We start from the raw sequence: 19,594 nt of genomic DNA on the forward strand, positions 1-19,594 counted from the left end.
CTGCCCAAACAGTTCTCTGTCATTGTTGCTGAAGTTGGAGCTGGAGTTTAAAGTACATGGCCAGCAATCTTCTTTAATTACAGTCATACATATGACCTCATATGCACCCTCTGCTTGCTTTGGATAAAATAAGCAAAATCTGGATGTAGGAACCACATTCTATGCTGATTTTGAGTGATTCAAATTTATTGGGACGAAATTCATTTGATCCTTTAGAAGTAGGATGAGCTTAGTTCCTTTGGGAGGGACTTGCCTAGAACTGGGAAATAGAATCAGTTTCTTTAATCCTGATGTCTTGTCAAAGAGATTTTAGGGAAGGAATGAAGGTTTTAAAAAGCTCATGAAAACCTATTGGGAAAAATTGTATAAATCAAAGTCCTTAAGAGAAAAATGCAACACAAGCTCCATGGACTGTACAGCTCAGCTCTTTCCACAAATGCTTATCACTAAAGCACTGCAGTATTAGCTGTAGCCGGAGCGAATATCTGGAGTTTTCCAGAAGACAAAACTAAATCTCATCTCCGGAATTCCATCTGTAACCGCAGCTCTGCCATTTAGGTAACTCTGGGTGAGACACTCGACTCATTTGACACGCACACTTGTGAAACAAGGAAATGATCTACATAGCCTAAAGTGTTTTCAGAATGAACAATGCCAGTCGTAGAGCATATAGCATATGCATGCATTTACAGTGAGACAGAAAGAGCAAGGGCATATTTATAAGAGCATATGGTAGCTATTACTATATAAGTAGATGTATACTATCGATGTCATAATAGTAACTGCAGTGCTTGATGAGAGATATCTGCATTACCCTACTATACATTAACTACCTTGCTTGTAGTCATTATACTTCTGATACAACTGCCTCATCCTCTAGCTCTTGGAAAAGTTAAATGGTACCAGGTCATGCTTTCAGGACTGCTGCCTCTGGTTTAGGTCCTCTACATGATTCTGTTTTGTACGCCACGCATTGACTAGAAATCCGCACATTTCCTATTTCAAATTCCACATTATTAGTTCTCATACTCAGCCCATCATTTGGGTTTGATGCTTTTTTTTTTTCTCTAAGATATTCTCAGTCCTCATTTTATTCCTATAATTTTTACATTGTTTCCCCTGAAGATATCTGCCCGCTAAAGCCGCTGGTCAGTCTGAAACTAAATTTTCAACATGCAGAAACTAAGTTTCAAAACAGCAAAAGAAAAGGCTATCAAAGCAGAAACGTCTTTACTGCAATAAATGAGTTCCTGCAGATTTTGTGGAAAATCAGCTGATTGCTAAAAGAACAAAATTGTCGTTCCCTCTAAGAGGGAAGTGGAAGAAGGCTCAGCTGTTACATACTCTGCTTGGCAAAGGCCAGCTCCCAGTCAGCACAATGTGCAGCCCAGCCTACCAGCACGAGCTAAGCCAGAGGACTGCAGTCTTGTGCCTGGTGTGCCATTAAAAGATATATAACCAGCTTTATATGTGAATATAAATATTTGAGCAAGAAAGTAGGTAAGCAAGCAGTCATTACTGTAATAGTGCTGCGGTTAGAGGCAAAGGGCAGGAGTCCATAGGCTGCCAGGCTACATCCGTTCCGCCTTTTACAGAACTGGCATATTTTACAAATATGGGTATTTTCCCATTTTGTCAAACTAAATACACTCTCAAGTTTGCTATTGCATCTTCAGGAGTAGAGTTACTAATACTGCATCCTGTGAAAGCATAAGTGGCCTAATTCTGATTCATCAAGGGAAAGGTTTGTCTTGAAGATTTAAAGTAAATAGGTCTTGCGATGACTGTTTAGTGTGCTAAGCTTTGCTATTGTAGCTCGGATGAGTGTAAAACTAGAATTGCTATAGTATCTGCCTTCATAAACTGAGATTTGCTGAGCCAATTGGTGGGGGGAGGAATTAAGGAGCTTCCTCTCTGCCTCTTTTTTTTTTGGCCAAGTAGCACCTCCCAGGCAACCCAACTCCAGGTCCCCGCTATGCTTTCTGGCTTGTCCCCCTCCCTTGGCTAAGCAAGGCCGGAGGCCACCCTTATTCCTACAACATGCTGAAATTTCCTTTCACCATCCTGGGAAAGAAGCATGACTGCAGCCAGCCATCACTGACAGGGCCTGGCTGCTGTAGTTCACGATGCCTTTTTTAATACCCAGTTAGGGGACGTTGTGGGGTCATGTTCAGAGGACATTGCAGGGCCACGCTTGCAGGCCTTGCAGGTAAGGTGCTGTATAAGCTCCAGCAGGTTCAAAACACAACAGCATGGCTTTCTCATCCTGCCTACTGGATCAGAGTTTATTTCCCCAATGCAGACAGCTTTGCACTGCCTTCCTGTTAATTAAAGTATTGATTACAATACTGCACTGTTTACATGCAAGATTTTGCATGGCCCTGGCCATTCACATGCAAATGGATGTATAAGCCTTTCTTTGCCCTAAAATCTGCTGATGTCAGTCTTCCAATTCTAACTCAACATTGTAGGACATGTGGCTTTCTATAGCTTAGCTTTGATGCCCCCGAGTCATATTATCTCAATTCTGAGGTTCATTATGATAAATCTTTCACTGGTTTTAAATGAAAAACTTTAATTGTACTTTACTTATTCAGCTTAGGTTTTGGATCATGAAGGCAGCAGTTTTAATTGCATCATTTGTATAGTGGCCCAATATGTTTTAGTGTGAAAAGTGCCTTATCACATTTAATTTTGCGTTATTTTTCCCATATGTTTTAGTTACGCTAAAACTTCGGATGAAAAGTGATGAAGCTTTCCCACTATTTTCTTGTTCTCCCTTCAATGCTTTTTTCATGAGCTAAGATCGCAATTTTTTCTTTTGTTCTGATCATTGAGGTTTTAGGGAGCTGTTTATTTGTAGGGTAATTCTTGTATTTATGTAGAGCAAGGCATTAGGCATTTTTATCCTCTACTTATTAACAAGCCAGATGGTACCGGCTGCTACCCACACAATTCCAATTATCAGATGGTAAACTGAAATATACGTGGGGCAGATGAGAAGATATATATTAAAGAAGCATCACTGAGAATTGGCTTCTTGGAGATGTTGATTTACAAAGGGGTAATAGCAATTAGGGTGCGCCAGCCTGCTGCAGATCACATAATGTTGGCCTGAGGGCTCAATTGCTCAGCCTCCAAAATTTTAATACTTCCTCACTCTTTCCCATATGGAACGAGTGCTCATCTCTGAAATCTGATTTAGACTTCTTCATCCTTTATATTTCTTGTCCACTTTAGAGTAACATGTAATTGGATTGGCTTTCAAAACCAGTTAGTAAGTAAAGGTGTCCCAGAAAGAGGTAGAAAAGCTGAAAAGTAACATGAAATTTGTGCATCAGCTTTCCTAAAACACCCTCATACACCTATGTGCAAGTGCTCCAATAAATAGTAATAACAGAAGAGTAGCACTAACACTGGAATGTAGGATCCAGCAATGCACTGCTATTCCAGGTCTCAATCTAACATAGAATTTACAATTTGCACATAGATTTTTACGTAAGAGCAGCTTCCAAGTTCAGGTTTAAACGTAAGGAGGTCTGACCATTCTTATTGCATTTGGCTTTATGATCTTGTAAAAATAATTTTAGCAAATTGAGAACCTAGTCCCAGTTCTTACTTAAGATGAATGCCTGAGTCAGTAACACATTACTAATCAAGAAGGGATGTTTTAATGGAAGCTTTTATAATACTTTTCGTTTTTTCTTTCTGGAAGATACACCCATAGTTTTGGAGTAAAAACTATGCTCTCATACTCCCATTCTTCTGGCCTAGAAGTCACGCATATGAGTTGGCTGGGAAGATGGTGAATTTTGTGGGATTTTTTTGTGTGTGAAATTCTTAATCCTTTTTCCCCACTGTTTCAGGCCAAAAGCACTAAGCCAAACTGAACTGCGGAGAAACCAACCTTCTCAGGTCAGACCAGCTAAAAGTTATTTAAATAAAAGTAATGGTTTTCTAGAGTTCTTCAGCTGAAGAATGCACGTGGGCTACTTGGAGGTTAATTCTCCAAGGTCTGTGTGCGTAGATTTTGCAGAAGTCATAGTTTGAAGCATTTCAGATTGGATGTTTCAGAGGAACGAGAGGCAATCAAGAAATACCTTTTCCTTCAACAGCTCCTCTCATGATGACAGGGAAAAGGTAGACTTTCAAGTAGAGCAATGTTCTTGCAGCTATTCCTGGCTCTAACACAAAGGTGTTATCCTATAGAATGTAGGGAAATCACTTAATAGGATGAGCTTAAACAGCAAGATAAATCTAATTTAAGCTCCATTTACACTTCAAAAATTTTAGTAGGTGCAAATAGTGCATGTGCAAATTCTCACTGCTGTTCACACAGAAGCAAAGGATGTGTGCAGGCATTTGTCTGCCATTTGGCTACTCAAGTGCCTGAATCTGCACTTCTTCTCTCACCTTTAGCCTGTGAAACAGAGACTAATAATGTTCCTCTCATCTTGCTGTTAGCAGTAGACAAAACCAACGTCTGCAGTGGTCTCTGGGATGCTCTCAGAGAGGTCCTAAGCATTAATCAGTGATACAACCATTAACAAAGTCTTGGGCAGTTCAGACAGAACTTCTGTGCCTGGCATACTAGATACAAAAAAAAAAAAAAAGGCAAAACAAGCCCTCCACACCTGTTGTTGTCCCAGAACTTGTTCAATAAATCATCCTTCCAGTAAAAGCAGCCTATAGCCTACTTTTGGTTCCTGATGTTCCTCAGAAAGGTGGAAGAGAGAGTCAGTCACAACAAACATCTTGGAACTCCAAGGTGCAACTGACAGTCTCTCCTAGTTGACACAAATTTAACAGTGGATTTAATAAATCCACTTGTTCCGTTTCTATGTTTTTTAAATTGGCAAGGCCAAAATTTAATTGACTTTTTTTTTAATAAGAAGACCAACAGTAGATCAGATGTTTGAAGATCACAGCCATCCAAATTTTTATTATGCCTGGAGTGCAAAGAAGTGGTTAAATAGCTGAACATCTGTGTACTCACTCACATATAGTTGCTGTTTCACCCACAAGCAGCTGTGGAGTACACAGGCAAAAATTCTCTACATGGAGATAATTGCAGCGTGCATTACAAAGGAGGCATAGCCCCAAAACCATGCATTCAGCTTTTTTTTTTTTTTTTAAACTTTATCTGGAATAGGGTAACCCTGCTAGATCCAACGCTAATATTTTTAAAATGGATTTCTTGGTCAAAATGAAAGAAGACTTAATCAGATCTGAACAAGACTAGGAAGTCACTTACTGAGCAGAAAATTTTTCCTAAGGACATTTTTTCTGGTCTCAGTTCTGCTCTGGAAGCAAAGATTAAGAACTACCCCAGGCTCTTAAACTCTTCCAGAGACTGAAATATGATTGATTATCCATGGATTTGTAATTTGTTTTAATAAGATTTTATTGCTCACTTCACATGCCTGTTCTGTCTTAGGCAGAAACTATTAGCCATCATATCGCCATTACTTGCTACTGGGCTAGTGGTGAAAGCTGGGCATCCTTATTAGAACTTATAATCTTTTCATGGCTTACCTTATTCTCTTTCAGCCTCTTGGTCACATTGTGGTGTGGATGCTACTGCAGCCAGGAAAAAAAAAAAAAAAGCTGATAATGAAATAATGAAATCTCTCACTCATGGCAAGCAGATATACACCACAGAAAGCCTATAAAGTAGAGCTTAAATGAGATAATATGGGATTTAATTAATTCACAAGCCCTTGTATGCTTGTACTGGACTCTTTCCTACATTTGGTATCTGTGAACTCAATTTTCTTGTTTGTTGTTACGAGCTGAAAGACATTCAGGTATGAAACAATGCCTTCTTTGGGTTAATTTTGACCATTTCAATTTGTTATTTGAAGGATAACATACCTGATTTTGGAATAAGAGTGTGTCAGTGTACCATTTTGGGGATCATCCTCTATTCATGCAGCCACAGAGCAGATTCTCACCTTAGGTAAACAGAACAGCCTGGACTGTGACAGGGGTTAATATATCATAAAACACAAGCATTACGCCAAAGTACAAGAAGATTAAACTGTGTCTAGTTCAAATCCCACATCTTGTTGTAACATGGCTGTATTTTATTATCACAGGGATTTCTGGTACAGTAAAAACTGGTGATTATATGACAAATAAATCCTTGTAGATATACCAAAATCTTTTTCTAAGCGGTAGTTTGTTTTATGTGTTTACATGACATTTGTGGTGAAGAGAACAGAAATCAAGTTAGTAGTGTTTTTTACCAACTGTGAGCCTTGTTTTCACACCTGAAATAATTAGCAACTGTATTTTATTCATTACGTACACAGGACCCAAAATTTCACAGTTTTTCCTCTGAGGGAAGATACTAAGCATAGCAAAATTTGGAGTGGGGGAGAAGAAAAAAGATCACTCTGTGAGAGCAAACCAGCTGTCAAGGTATTGCTTGTTCCCTTAATAGCTAGCTGTGGAGATACACTGTTTTGATAGAGTGATTGCAAATCTGGGATCGTGGCATTATGCTTTGTGCACAGGAGGAAAATAAGGAAAAGGAAATCTAGGTTTAATTTAAATGGAAATCCTTCAGAAGGCGAGAGAGAGCTGAGGAGCTGGAGCGGGAGCTGCCCTCCTGCCCATGGTCAGCACCCCTGAACCGCCAGGCTGAGCACAAGGGCAGGCTCAGGACAGCTAATTTTTGCACAGCTTGAGAATAACGCACTGAAATACCAGGCACAACAGTGCGCGCAGCTGCCTAACGGTGCAGCTTGGTACCCGAAGCACCAGGTATCTCACGCCGACGGCCGGCGTGGAGTCTTCCCTCGGGTGCACCTGCACTGGGGTGCGGGCAGGCGCTGGCTCCCCGAGAGGCTGGGTTTGTTAGCACGAGATCAGATTTGCAGTTTCTAGCTTTGGCCTGGATGGCAAATACGTAGCTTATAACATATGTGGAAGCTTTGGTCGAGCTGTGCCTGCCCACATAGACATATCCCTGAGCCGCCCTTCCTGTGCCTACCAGCTTGCACGCTGTCAGGAGACCCTTCCTGGTCAGTAATGTAATAGCCTGCAGAGACCTGAAACAATTCATTGGACATGTAACAATTTATACTAGCTGAGATTCATCCCCTTTTATTTTAAGCTCTGCAACAGAGAACCATAATTTGGCGAGATACTTAAATGTGTTAGTCTGAATTAAATACAGTTGTTCTGCTGACCTTAATGACGCTATTCACATGCTTACAGCAAGGAATGCTTTGAAGTACTCTGCTGAATCAGCTTTTACAGATCTACTAAAATATAACAGTGATTTCTCTAATCAAGGCCAATGCCAAGCTCTAGTGTATCCCTGCCTAAAGTCAAGATATGAGGCCACTGCTGCTGCGTGTAGTAGCTGGCATTGCAGCTCCTCTTCCCAGGCCTGCTGAAGATGAGCAGGAAGCATCCAAACAAATTGGCTCACGCAGCTTCTTTAATAATTCATGTATTTTTGCTCTCTTCTATAGTTAATGAACCTCCCCCACTCTCGCCCTCATTCTCTCTCCCTCTCCCATTCAGTCAGTTTGTTGTGGTTTCATGTATCTAATCCATCTGTCACTCGATTATAGCTATCGAGCACCTGTTATGGATTTCTAGAGTTTCATTCAAGCTGTTGACAAGTTATTCACAAATTGGCCCTTGTCATACTGTCATCGTGTGGAGTGCACTTTAGAGAATTCTTTTGGGTACACAAAATAATGAACAGAAGACAGCAAGGCTTGTGAATTAAGCAGTTTCATGTCCCCAATATTTAAAGAACCATTAACAGATTGGAAGTTTCTTGTTGGTGATATATTTTTCAAGCTTTTTTGTTAAAATATTTTGTCTTCTCCATCCAGACCCTTTTGCATGAGTAATCACAACATAGCTCGCCCTGACAACTCGAGCAAGCTATGTTGACAATGACGCCTTATTTTACGCAGCCTATGCTGCAGCTGTGACAGGATGATTGTCGCTTCCTCCGCACAGTCCCCCTTGCACATTCTGTTTTCATATTAGCAAGGAAAGCAGAGAAGTAGCGAGCTAGCTCCACTTATTAGATGTTAAGTTCTTTTTCACTTGGAGTTATTTGTTTTATTTTACCCTAGAGGATGCCAGGAAGTAGTCAGGTATCAGAGATAACGAGCATATCTTTCCACGGGTAAAGTATGTCCTGAACAAAGAAGAACTTCCTTAAGAGTTGAAATTAAAAGCAGGGTCAGCTATGGCTGATCTTTATAGTTTAGAAAAATTCTCACTTTCCTTACAAAATTTCAAAAACCTCAGTACCAGAAGATCCAGAAATGAATTATTAATTACCCAGTTATAACTTCTACTTCCACACTATTGTTGATTATTTATTTCCACCTAGACTTTGTCCTGCACTGCCCATATACTTCTCAGTTTCTGACTGTGCTCTGCTGTCATTAGCGAAATACTCTTGGTACTATAAACAGGTTTTTAATGTATAGCAAGGATCTTGAAAGTAACATGGTACCGTAATACCATAAGCTAAAGGAGAATTCTAAAAATGTTCCCATATTGCAGTGTACTGGTGGTATAGAGGAATACATTTACAAATACATTCGGAATGATTGATCTGTTTGCAATTATGAAAGGAACTGTTTATATGCAATTTGGCTGGAAGTAAGTAAATGTAGTGCATGCATATCTGTATATTTAAACTTCTTTTACATCAATAAACATATGCATGCTTTTCTAGGGATGTCTGTGAATCCTTTGAATAAGATTCCATGGCTCCAGTGTTTTGATCTTTGAAAAATAATTATTTTGTTTGTTTCAAATTTGAAAGGACAGCTAAAGTTTAGCAATTGCCTGGACCAGGTGGGGTGCTAATACGCACTGAAAAAACTGTGTGGCAAGTGCAAAGTGGCTGCATCAGTTCTGGTCACTTACTAGATTTTTTACTGTTAGGGTTATGATATAGAAAATTTTCCTTTGTGGTATCACAGAAAGAAATCTGCCCGGTCTGATCATTGCATTGATAAACCAATAGGTGGCAGGACTTCAAAGCAAACTGTAAAATAACAAAGCAAGGTTAAATCATAACACAGCTTAAAATAGAAAGCGCAGCTGTCTGAAGCGTAATAGTTAACTCAGAAGTAATATATATTCCTTTCTGGAGTTTTTCAAATATATTTATAATTATTCAATATTCAGCCTGTAAACTGCAAATCAGATATCCATAAAAGTTCTCTTCCTGCTTTAAAAAAAAAAAAAAAGAGGGGAATTATGGGCTCAGTTTGTACAGACTTTTAGGTATTCAAAGGTGCAGATAGATACCCAAGATTTTTGAAGTATGTGAGATCTGGATTTCCAGAAATAATTAGATACCTAAATATTTAGTTAGTTATGTTCATGTGATACTGATCTGTCTAAACACCTTTAAGAGTCTGAGCGTAAGTAAATTATGATAATAAATTCCAGTTTTGAAAACAATTTATTTCCTCCAAGCCAGATCATAAGACCAAGTTAAGCACCTGAAGCAGTTTTGCTGAGCCTTTTAAAGGTGCATCATCATGAAACCATTGCTGTAATTCGGTAACAACACCTTCCTACCTGCTGCAATTTGATGTATTCAGGTCAGCCTAATCACGGCTTCAGGTCCACAGCCAGAACAATAAAAAGAGGCCACTGCTAGGTGGGAGGAAAGCCCAGCTCCACCTTACAGGGCAGCTAGGAACTGCGGAAGAGGCACGATGGAGAGATTGTATATGAGACAGACAGATGTTTCGACAGCTAGGGCATGGTTGGCTGCAGTGCCAGGGTCCAATAGGGAGCTTGAGGCCAAGGAGCTTGGGTGAGGGAAGCCTCCTCTATGCTGGCAGCACATCAGTTGCTCAGACACATAAGCCCCATTCTTTAGTCTTTCACTATTGGCTAATTGAGGCAGCTCCCTGCTCAGCTGTTTGCCTTAAAAAGCTGAAAATCCCTTTCTTACAAGCTTAACAATTCCCGTGTAGGGATCCCAAGCTGCAAATAGGCACTTAAGTTGGTGCTGAAATTGCAAGCTGTGAGCTGCCTAGGAGTTGCATTGGTCTCTTCCGCCAAACAGTACTGAAAATCATCTAAATAAATCCCTTCAAATCCTAAATCTTGTTGGCTTCAATGAAACTAGGCTATTGGGGCTTAAATCACTTTTGAAAATAATTTAGGATCCTAAGTCATTTATGACTTTGAAAAATTTACCCTTCTCTTAAAGGGCAAGTGCATGAAAGTGAATTCCTTCACTAGTAGCACTGTTAATTTTGTGAAATTATTCATGAAGTTTGCATGAATAAAAAATTATTCACAGAAAAAAAGGTATCACCATCTGTTTCAATAAAAAGGAAGGTACAAAACAGAACCAAAAACATTACGGTATTTCAGCTTTTCCAAAGAACCACTTTTCAATTAATAAGTTTTTCATTGTTTTATATAAATATACATATATATATATATATATATATTCACACACTATGTTTATATATACTATGTGCATATATATAAACATAGTATATTTCTTCTAATTTTTTAGAAGATATGAAAATTACAAATTCTCTAAATATCTCAGATATTTATACCTCTCTAAATATGCCCAGGTGTTCTGGGTATTCAATTAAACAATCTGACTAATGAGGATATGTTAGCCCTTGAATTGTTTTATTGAGCACTGCCAAAAAGAAGTCTCAGGTGTTTTATAACTGCTGAAGTATTTTATTGCAAGAACTCTCCCAATACCCTTAGTTTTATTTCTGTATTAAAGAATAATAAAAGTATAAGAATAATGTACTTTTCTTCCGTTTCAGGTAAGTGCTTGTTCTTTGTTTCCAATGATGAGGTTTATGGATGCTCCTTCTTATTCTGAAATGATTCAAGGAGTGAAAAGCTCTCGGGAAAAGTAGTGAGTAGCACCCCCAGAAGTAGCTGTTGAGGATTGGTGACAGAACCGATTGAATCTGGGCTAGTTACACCACTGAAAGGTCAGCACAACTCTAATTTGTCTGTGTGGTTCATATGTTACTATGTTTCCTTGCTATGCATTTGTGATGAGATGTGAGGCTGAGCAGGTCACCTTCTGTAAGGACTGCTTAGTTGCCCTGGTCTCTTGAGCAAGAGCAGTCTTAAGAGTATTTATGTCATTTCCCTCAGAATGCCTTTCTCGTTAGCCATTTTCAAGTATTTTAAAACTGTGCCTTTCTCTTTAGTATTTTGGACTCCCCTTATGCCTGTGTACGTGAACACCCTATATGTATTTTCATCTCTATGCCTCACACTCTGCATCCAAACTTCTACCTCACTTCCCGTTTTCATTGTTACAATCTATGATATCTCGTCTCCTGAAAAAGATCATTTTTCTGCACTCTAGGAAAGCTACCACTGCCAAAGCAATCCACTCTGATCTCTCCTGCAGCCTACATGGCTCTCAGTAACCCAAACCAGAGCTGCCACAGGGAAAGAGAATCTGTGAGATGTTTGGTAAAAAGGGGGAAAAAAGTGAACAGAGGTAAAAATAAAATTTTTTATGGAGTCTTCTCATGCTGTGAAGATTTACTCGATCCTTCCTGCACATCATTAATTTAAGAACTATTAGTCTAAGTCATTGTCTCTTCAATACATATACACAGTTGTGGTGCTGAGGTGGCTTTATTGTAGGTAGTTGCGGTATTTCCTCTACTTGACGAGTGTATTCCCCTGCCATGTTTTGTTCTATTACTTCTCTTATTACCAAAGAGATGTTCAGAATCACAAAACCTCTGACATGCCCTGAGAAATTCTGTGCCCTCTTTCTTTCACATGGACTGTGCATGTGGCACTCTGATGGCCTAGAGAAAGTAGATATTTGACTTTGCATGGAATAAAGGCTCCCAAATTCATTGTTAGTGAGTACCTTTGCGGGGGGGGGGGGGGGGGAGGAGGGGGACAACAAAGCCCTCCCTACTTGCGTTTTGACATGTATTCCAAAAGAACTGAGTTGATGATAAATAGCCCATGTGTACAAATAAATTTGCGCTGCATCAGCTTTCCTTGTTTGGAGATTGCTGAAAAGATCTATTGTTAGTGCATTTTGAGCCCTGGGCTCACAGAAAACCAGAACTGTATAATATGAACAAGGTAAGAGTATTAAAAGCATATATGTGTGTGTAAATATGTTGGATTTTTTTTCTAGTTAATATTGCTAGATTTGAAGCTGACCTTAAACCTTATAATTGCTAAATCTTATCTATAGACTACTTGGTCATAAATGTCTATAAAAATATCAAAAATCTTCTTCACATTGGTGAGCACTGAAATAAATGTTTGCTGTGGTGCTTATTCCATCCTCTTTCATATGTATGTGCATATGTGTATAAAAGTTACTCTTGACTAACAAGTGTACCTTAGACAGGTGGAAACAGTTATATGAAAAGGACCTGATCAGAACTGTAAATTCTTACCCCTTTTGTGCAAGGGTATATAAACAGCACCAACCCTTCCAGGTCGGTGATGATCAGGTTTTTAGAGGAAGTTCTGCCTCTTTAGTAGGCCTTCTATACAGCAGGAAAAGTGCCTTTTTCTAATACTATCTTGATGTCATTCAAAGCCACCATATAAAGCATTTATTCTAATCCAGTTGCATAAGAATACAACATTATGATCAGCCAGGTAATGGTAAGATTCTCTTTCAATATTTATCATATGAAAAGGCTGCATTTCTGAATAAATCTCTGCCTAAAAAGCTTTCACCGTTTCTATGCATTGACCTTTCAAACATAAGGTGAGTTGCTATTAAAGGTTTTAAGGACATTACTGGTGAGTGCAATTTTTTTTTTTTTATTTTAATTTTCATGCTACTTTGCTTTTGACTATGCACCAGGGATATTTTTAGATTATTGATGACTGCACCATCTGGCTGTATTCTATTAATATCAATATAACTGAGTTTTGAAAACTCTCTTTCTCATTTACTACAGACCCTTAGGCAATGTATACTTCCACAGTTAGAGCAGGTACTCTAGAATGAATGACCTTGGTTGCCTTACTCACACAAAGTATTTGCCTATGTTTTAACCAGTGTTTTTACCTGTATTTTCTGACAGTTAGGTACATGAGGTTGCCAAGTAAGGGGAATGAGATAGATTACAAGGTTAATTATCTTGCATCTTCCACTAGTGAAACCAGTTGGATTTTGCTGAACGTGGGATTTTGACACTAAAGGTGCTGGGAGGCGATGACGTGATCCGAAAAAATGCTGAAGGACGTTCCTCAACAGAAAGAGCCTAAAGAGGGCTCTCTCCAAGGAAGCAGAAGTTCAGAGTTAGATTCATCAGTCCAGTGGTGGAAGTGGACTTGGATAACATCCTGATTTTCCTATGTGACAGACATCTTGCATGACTTTTAGCAGGTTGATCAAAAAAAGAAGGGGAGAGATGTCTGGGCTTTTTGAAGTCCTGTGCCCCATGGTTTCCAACTACCATCTTAGGTGAAGGATTCAAATATTTCACTGCTCACTGATTTTCTTTTAACACTTGCTTTGTATAACTTAGCTAGAACTTAAATACTAAATAGACATTTTACACACTGTTTCCAGTCTTACCATCACCAAAAAAGAAAATAAAACATAGTGATTCACAGACTTCAGAAGAAACTTGGATGAAACTCTTGGCGACATACACTGCACTACATGCCGTACTTTATTTTCATTGGTAATAGTGCAACTACTGTTGCAACACTGCAACAGTAATCATAATTTTATATTCCCAGATCTGTGATGTTTCTTATTGATTTTTTTTATGAGAATTACTCCTTAGAGCAAAAATTTAGTCCAATTGCACCAATAGTTGTTTTGATACTAGAGCTGAGTGTACAAGAATCTAAAAATAAAAGCTAGTGAAAGAGAAAGCTAGTGACTTAGAGAAAGTGAATTGCAAATAGTGAATGCTCTACTTCTGCTACTGCCTGATGCTAAGGGGTAACAAAAACAAAACAAAAAAACCAGAATTGTTAACGGGGAATTCATGACAGGAGAAAAGGTTGAAATGAAACTTTGTAAAAGTGACATGAATCGTTTGTCCGCTGAACTGAGAACAAAGAAAATTATAATGGTCTTACGTAACCTGGATATAAGTATGCATGTAAAGATATCTAGATAGACAGAGATCAACCTTTCTTAGAAAGAGCACAATAGGATTTGAACCAAGGACTTCTCCCCTGTATGAGCTGCAGAATTAAGTTCACTATCTGTGGCAGGAGCAGGCATTACTAATTCTTATTCAGCACAGTAGAAACACAGTTGTCTAAAAACATATTTTACGATCTTTGTGTTGGTTACAAACCTCTCACTGCAATTCTCATGGAAATTATTTTTTTCCCCTTCAAAGGGAAAATGTTTTGGAAACTCCCTGTGGGTTCCTCAGGCTGTTGGTTCATTACATGGATTACCCCTGCAGTGTTTCAGGCTCCCACACTCTGGACTGAGTTTTGATTCCATATCTATCTGCATTTTTTTATTTCACTGCCTTTTTCTTTTTCCAACCCACATTTTTCCCCACTGGGAATTAAATTGTTTCGTATTTTTCCTTTGAAGCTAAGGTTCTTTAAGTGACTTCCACTGAGTTTTTCCAAATCAGGTTCCCCTAGCAGAACAAAAATGAAAACAATTCCTGCTGGGGTGAGCCTTAAGAAATAGGTTATGTAATGAAACAGGAGAATGGATGATTGACGGTCAAGTATTCAGTTGGCTTTCGCCTACTTAACAAAGCCTGGATACATACAAAAAAAAAAATCACAAACAAGTAGACTCCCATGTCTTTCCTGACCTTGGTAAACAGTCAAATTTATATACCTGTACCAAAGTAAATAAAGATTCACATTTAAGGTTTTTAACAGTATATGTCCCTGAGAATGAAAAAGTTGGTTAATATTCTTTTTTGATGCAAAGCCAAAACTATTATTGCAAGTCTGTTGCTTGGGGCAAAGGCATAGCAAATAATGGCAGGAAGGGAAGAGTTGAGGGGGATACTGCAAAAAGCAGTGGAAGTATAAAATAGAGATGTCCAAGCATTTCTGTAAGAAACCGGCCTGGTGCCAGCTGGGCTCTTTCACACGAGCTTGCCAGGTTGGGTCCTGCTGAGTCGCTGCAGTGTGTGGCTCCTGTAGTGGCCAGTTCTTCACAGTCAGGGAGGCTTGTAAGCGTTGTTGAAGCGTAACACTGATGCACAGAGCAAGTTCAAAATCAGCACTGCCATGAAACGAATAGTCCTCCCAGAACATGTATCATGATGGACAGTTGGGCTAAGACAAACCACAGGCTCTTCAGGAACTGGATTTCATCCAGCAGGAATTAAGTAGTTTGGTCCAACTCATCTTGCTAGCTCTGGCATGCAGCCAGTTGCAGTAGAGATAGACTTGCTCTACAGAGAGCTGCATAGATGTGTCTGCTGATCTCTACAGCTCTAGCAAGGGACCCACCTAGCTCTGTGTGTTTTCCTTGGATGTAACCCTCCCTGGATCTGCAACGCACCAAAGTACAAGGAGGAACAGTAATTCTGCCAGTTGTCAGCACCGGTCTACTACAGCCACATATAATAAATCTTGCTGGGCTACATGACCTAAAATGATGCCACGTAAAATGATGAGGATGTCTTATTGCTATGCTGCTTATTGTAGAAAAGTTTTGGGAACCTCACTGCAAAAGTTTTTGGGTACCTAAAATAATCCACTTCAGGCAGATCTAACATTTTAGACAAGAGGCTGACATTTTCTGAAAGTCTGTCTTTGTGATGTCTCAGATAGTCATGCAAAACCCAGAGTGACAGTAGTTCCTAGATAATTCTGAAAAGTGTGATCTGGGCTTTACGAAATCTCATAGTCCTTTTAGCCAACTGCTAATCTGTTAAAATGATGATCGTCCAAAATATGATGAGTGGGATTTTTCAAAGCCATTTTAAAGTATTAGATAATTTTCATCAAATGAGAGTATAGTTTTGTGAGCAGAAATTAGCATTTGAATACGAAATGAATTATATTTGTAAGGGGTTTGCAGATTTTTTGGTCCAGGAGGAGTTTAGAAAGGGTTCACACTCTGTATTAAATCAATTGTATTATCCTGCAAAATATCCCCGTGAGATCTCAGAACCTGTGTGATAACATAGGTCGGCTTAGCTTTTCTAGGCAGTGAACACTTGCAACGGCTACAGATTTAGAGGAAGTAGAAAGCCTGCAACGTTTCATGCGACAGACCCTTTCATTGCATTTTTCCATCCCAAAGTGTATGCTGGTGTCTATCACACTTTGGGTGCCAGTCTTTATCCTCAAAGTTCCACCTCAAAAATCTAAGGAGAGTGAAATCTGAGCATTCAAAGACAGTCCATACTTACTTCACTGTAAAGAACAGAGAAGAAGCCTGACTTGCACTGAAACCTGTTTTCTGCTTTTCTGTAATTTTTTATCTAAAAGTAAGAGGTGACTCACACAAACCTCATCCTAAGTATGTTTTTTGGTGGAGGCAAGACAAAAATATCCTGAGCTGGGGAAAGTGTAACGAAATTGCTATGCAGTGAGATTGGATGGGGGGAACTATGCTTTTTGGTTAGTCCTGCAATACATTTTGTGTTGATAGTACTTTTGGATAGCTCTGGTTTGGATAGAAGGCCCACACAGTCCCTATCTTGAAAAAAATATGTGTTCTCCTCTCTTCTTATTCCCCTATACTACCAGAATGGGTTGATGAATAATTAGATAACCTTAAATAAAATAGAGGTACTGACACAGAAGCCTATGTACAGAAAGCGGCGTGTGTTCTTCTCAGGTTGGAGGATGTGACCTTAAATAAAGCTGCAGCACTTACTTCTCAGCCATCCATGCTAGCTTGATAGAAACCAGGACCAGCAATCGAAAGTGGGATGGCAAAAAAGAAAACGCTTGGGGACTACCAGCATAGCTTATTGAACTCCTCTTTTTTTCCCTACAAAACTTTTTAGATAAGCCTTAATTCTAGCCTCAGAATCTTCTAATGCAGTAGCTGGCAAGGTAGAAAATTCGTGGATAGTTTATTTATTATAAAGTTTTGCATTCATTAAATTTTGTATTACTGCTATGTTGGAAGCCATAAACCAGCTTCCCACTTTTGATATGTCTTGCAGCATGGAGGAGGGCATTAATATTTTTTGTTCAGGTTGTAAAAAATTCACACTCACCTCATTGCCAGTGTCAAATAATTTTGCAAGATATGTTTAGGCACCCTTTGTTCAGAAAAATTGTGTGTTATTCAAATCACGGGACTACCACAGCTTTTCTCAAAGAGCTGCTCTACAACCTAACAGTGCTATTAGAAAATGTTTCTTACGCAGACGCTCTATTGCTTTGCTTCATTTCATTTCCCCATGCTCCATATGTAAGTCTTTTGCCTCCAATTGTCCTTAAAATGTTTACAACCGTATCAGTTCTTGGAAGAAGTTAGTTACTTATAACAAATAGAGAGTGTCTGGCATAAACAAGGGATGGATTTGACTGTAATTTGAATGAAAACTTAACCAAAAGGAAGGAAAAACTTGTTTTATCAGTCCAGTGTATCTCAGCCTCTTTGCTTTTTATCTGCCAGCTGCAGCAGGAACGGAGAAAAGCTCTTTATCCTGAACACGTCACGCCAGGTGTGGGTGAGGGGATTTCTCTATAAGAGATGTGTACAGTCACCTAAGGAGATGCTCTAACTACTAAGCTTTAGCACTGCTTTTCCTACCTCTTCCCATTCTCTACATAAAGTGATCGTAACTATATTTTTGTGGGGAAATCCTGCATGCAAGACATTTTCTAGGGTGAAAAAAAAACCCCAACAACGGAATTAGCAGACTCTGGGCAAAGTAGAGTCAAACATTATTCTTGGATCGTAACAACAGCTTAGGCAGGAGACAGGCACTGAACTGCACGAATAAAAGCATTTCTGGGCACGTATAAAAACAGAGCTCTAGCTGCCTTGAGAACTTCCAAGTCAAAGAGGGTTGTAGCTATTAAACTTAAATATCTCCAGGATTAGGAAGGACTTTAGGTCTCAGTTTGGGATTTGGGGACCCTCAATTCTAGCCAAGTCCTTCTGGAGGATTTCCTTAAACTCCATAGCAGGTATTCATTTCAACTAATTACAGACAATCTGATCTGGAGAAAATGAGTATTAGTACAGGACTGACATGTAATAGAAGATACATCTGAGCATCTGTGAAACACTCCCACTTCCAAAGCCATCAGAAACTTTTACTCATTATTTTAAGGCACCTGAAATCATCCAATAATTCAAGTAGCCCTTCCCCAAACCTTCAAAATTTGCAAACAATTAGCTCCTAGTGCTCAGCCATCTTGTCCTTTTTGAGAATTTTCTCTAGTTCTTTTTCTGTTAGTAAATATCCAAACACTGGAAGGAAAACAAGGCAATCATTAGCGTGCGTCTCTTTCAAGTGGTTAGAGTGCAACCTGCAAATTTCAGGTTGCAGCACCAACAGTTAATGTTCAGAATCTATAAAAAAGACATCTAATAGACATGAAGGAGTTAGCTTAGTCTGGAAGTATTACTCACATAATAATTGGTGCTTTTGTGCAGGTCTGTCTGGATCCAAACTATCAACATTTTTAGAGTTTTCTCTCCAGGAAATTAAAAATACGAATGTTTGCATAAAAAAAGAAAACCTAAAATACCACTTGTTCTTGAATCTATTAGAAATGAATTTTTTACCACTAAAATAAAATACATTAAGACCTAAAAATAAAACACAACGTAATATTTTATTAATCTTGTAGTTTTAGTGTGCATATTTCATGAAATGTCAAAAAATATTAAAGGTAACAGTTGGCTATAGCAGCATAACAAAGTTTTAAGACTAAATTTTAAGGAAACTTTAAAAATTCTATGAGATTACATATTGTAATACATCATATAAAATCATGTTCAGCTTATAAACACACTTATAAATACAAGTAACTGCTTTGAAGGAAGTGAAGCAATGAAGCTTAAAGCATCATATTAAGGAATACAAGTAGGTATTTCCTCTGGCAGGGTGGTTCTAGAGGCACCATTAGGATAACAATGTACCATAGACTGCAACAAGAAGTAATGAAATATGCAGCCTTGTGCTGATGAGCTATAATGTAGTACTTGGAAAAAAACACAATTAAAAAAACCAGACCAATAGGGAAGGAGAAATATGATGAAACGATGATAGACATTGATGTATTACTCACAAACAGGAATCAATGAAATTAAAGCTAAAAATGTCCATTAGCTGGCTCCTTTGTTTCAAGCTGTAATGTTCTCCACAGTCAGGAATGAATTTTTTAAGCTGCATATAGGGTTCATCATCTAACATAAAACATTGAAATGCAAACACTGATTTTCATTTTTTCTGTACAACTTTCATCCTGGATTTCCTGTCTTTAGTAAGGTAAATAGATGCAGAGCTACTTCTCTATAGGTTCAAGGTTTATTTGTTTTAAAAATAAATTGTGAAATATCTATATGCTGTTACACTAGGCCTAGTGTAATTAATTTTTATTTTAATCTATTAAAGATGCTTTCTCTTCAAAGCTATCATACTAATAAACTAAGAACATTTATATTAGATGAAGCAAG

This window comes from Struthio camelus, chromosome 2 (assembly GCF_040807025.1).
Source record: "Struthio camelus isolate bStrCam1 chromosome 2, bStrCam1.hap1, whole genome shotgun sequence".
Taxonomy (NCBI): domain Eukaryota; kingdom Metazoa; phylum Chordata; class Aves; order Struthioniformes; family Struthionidae; genus Struthio; species Struthio camelus.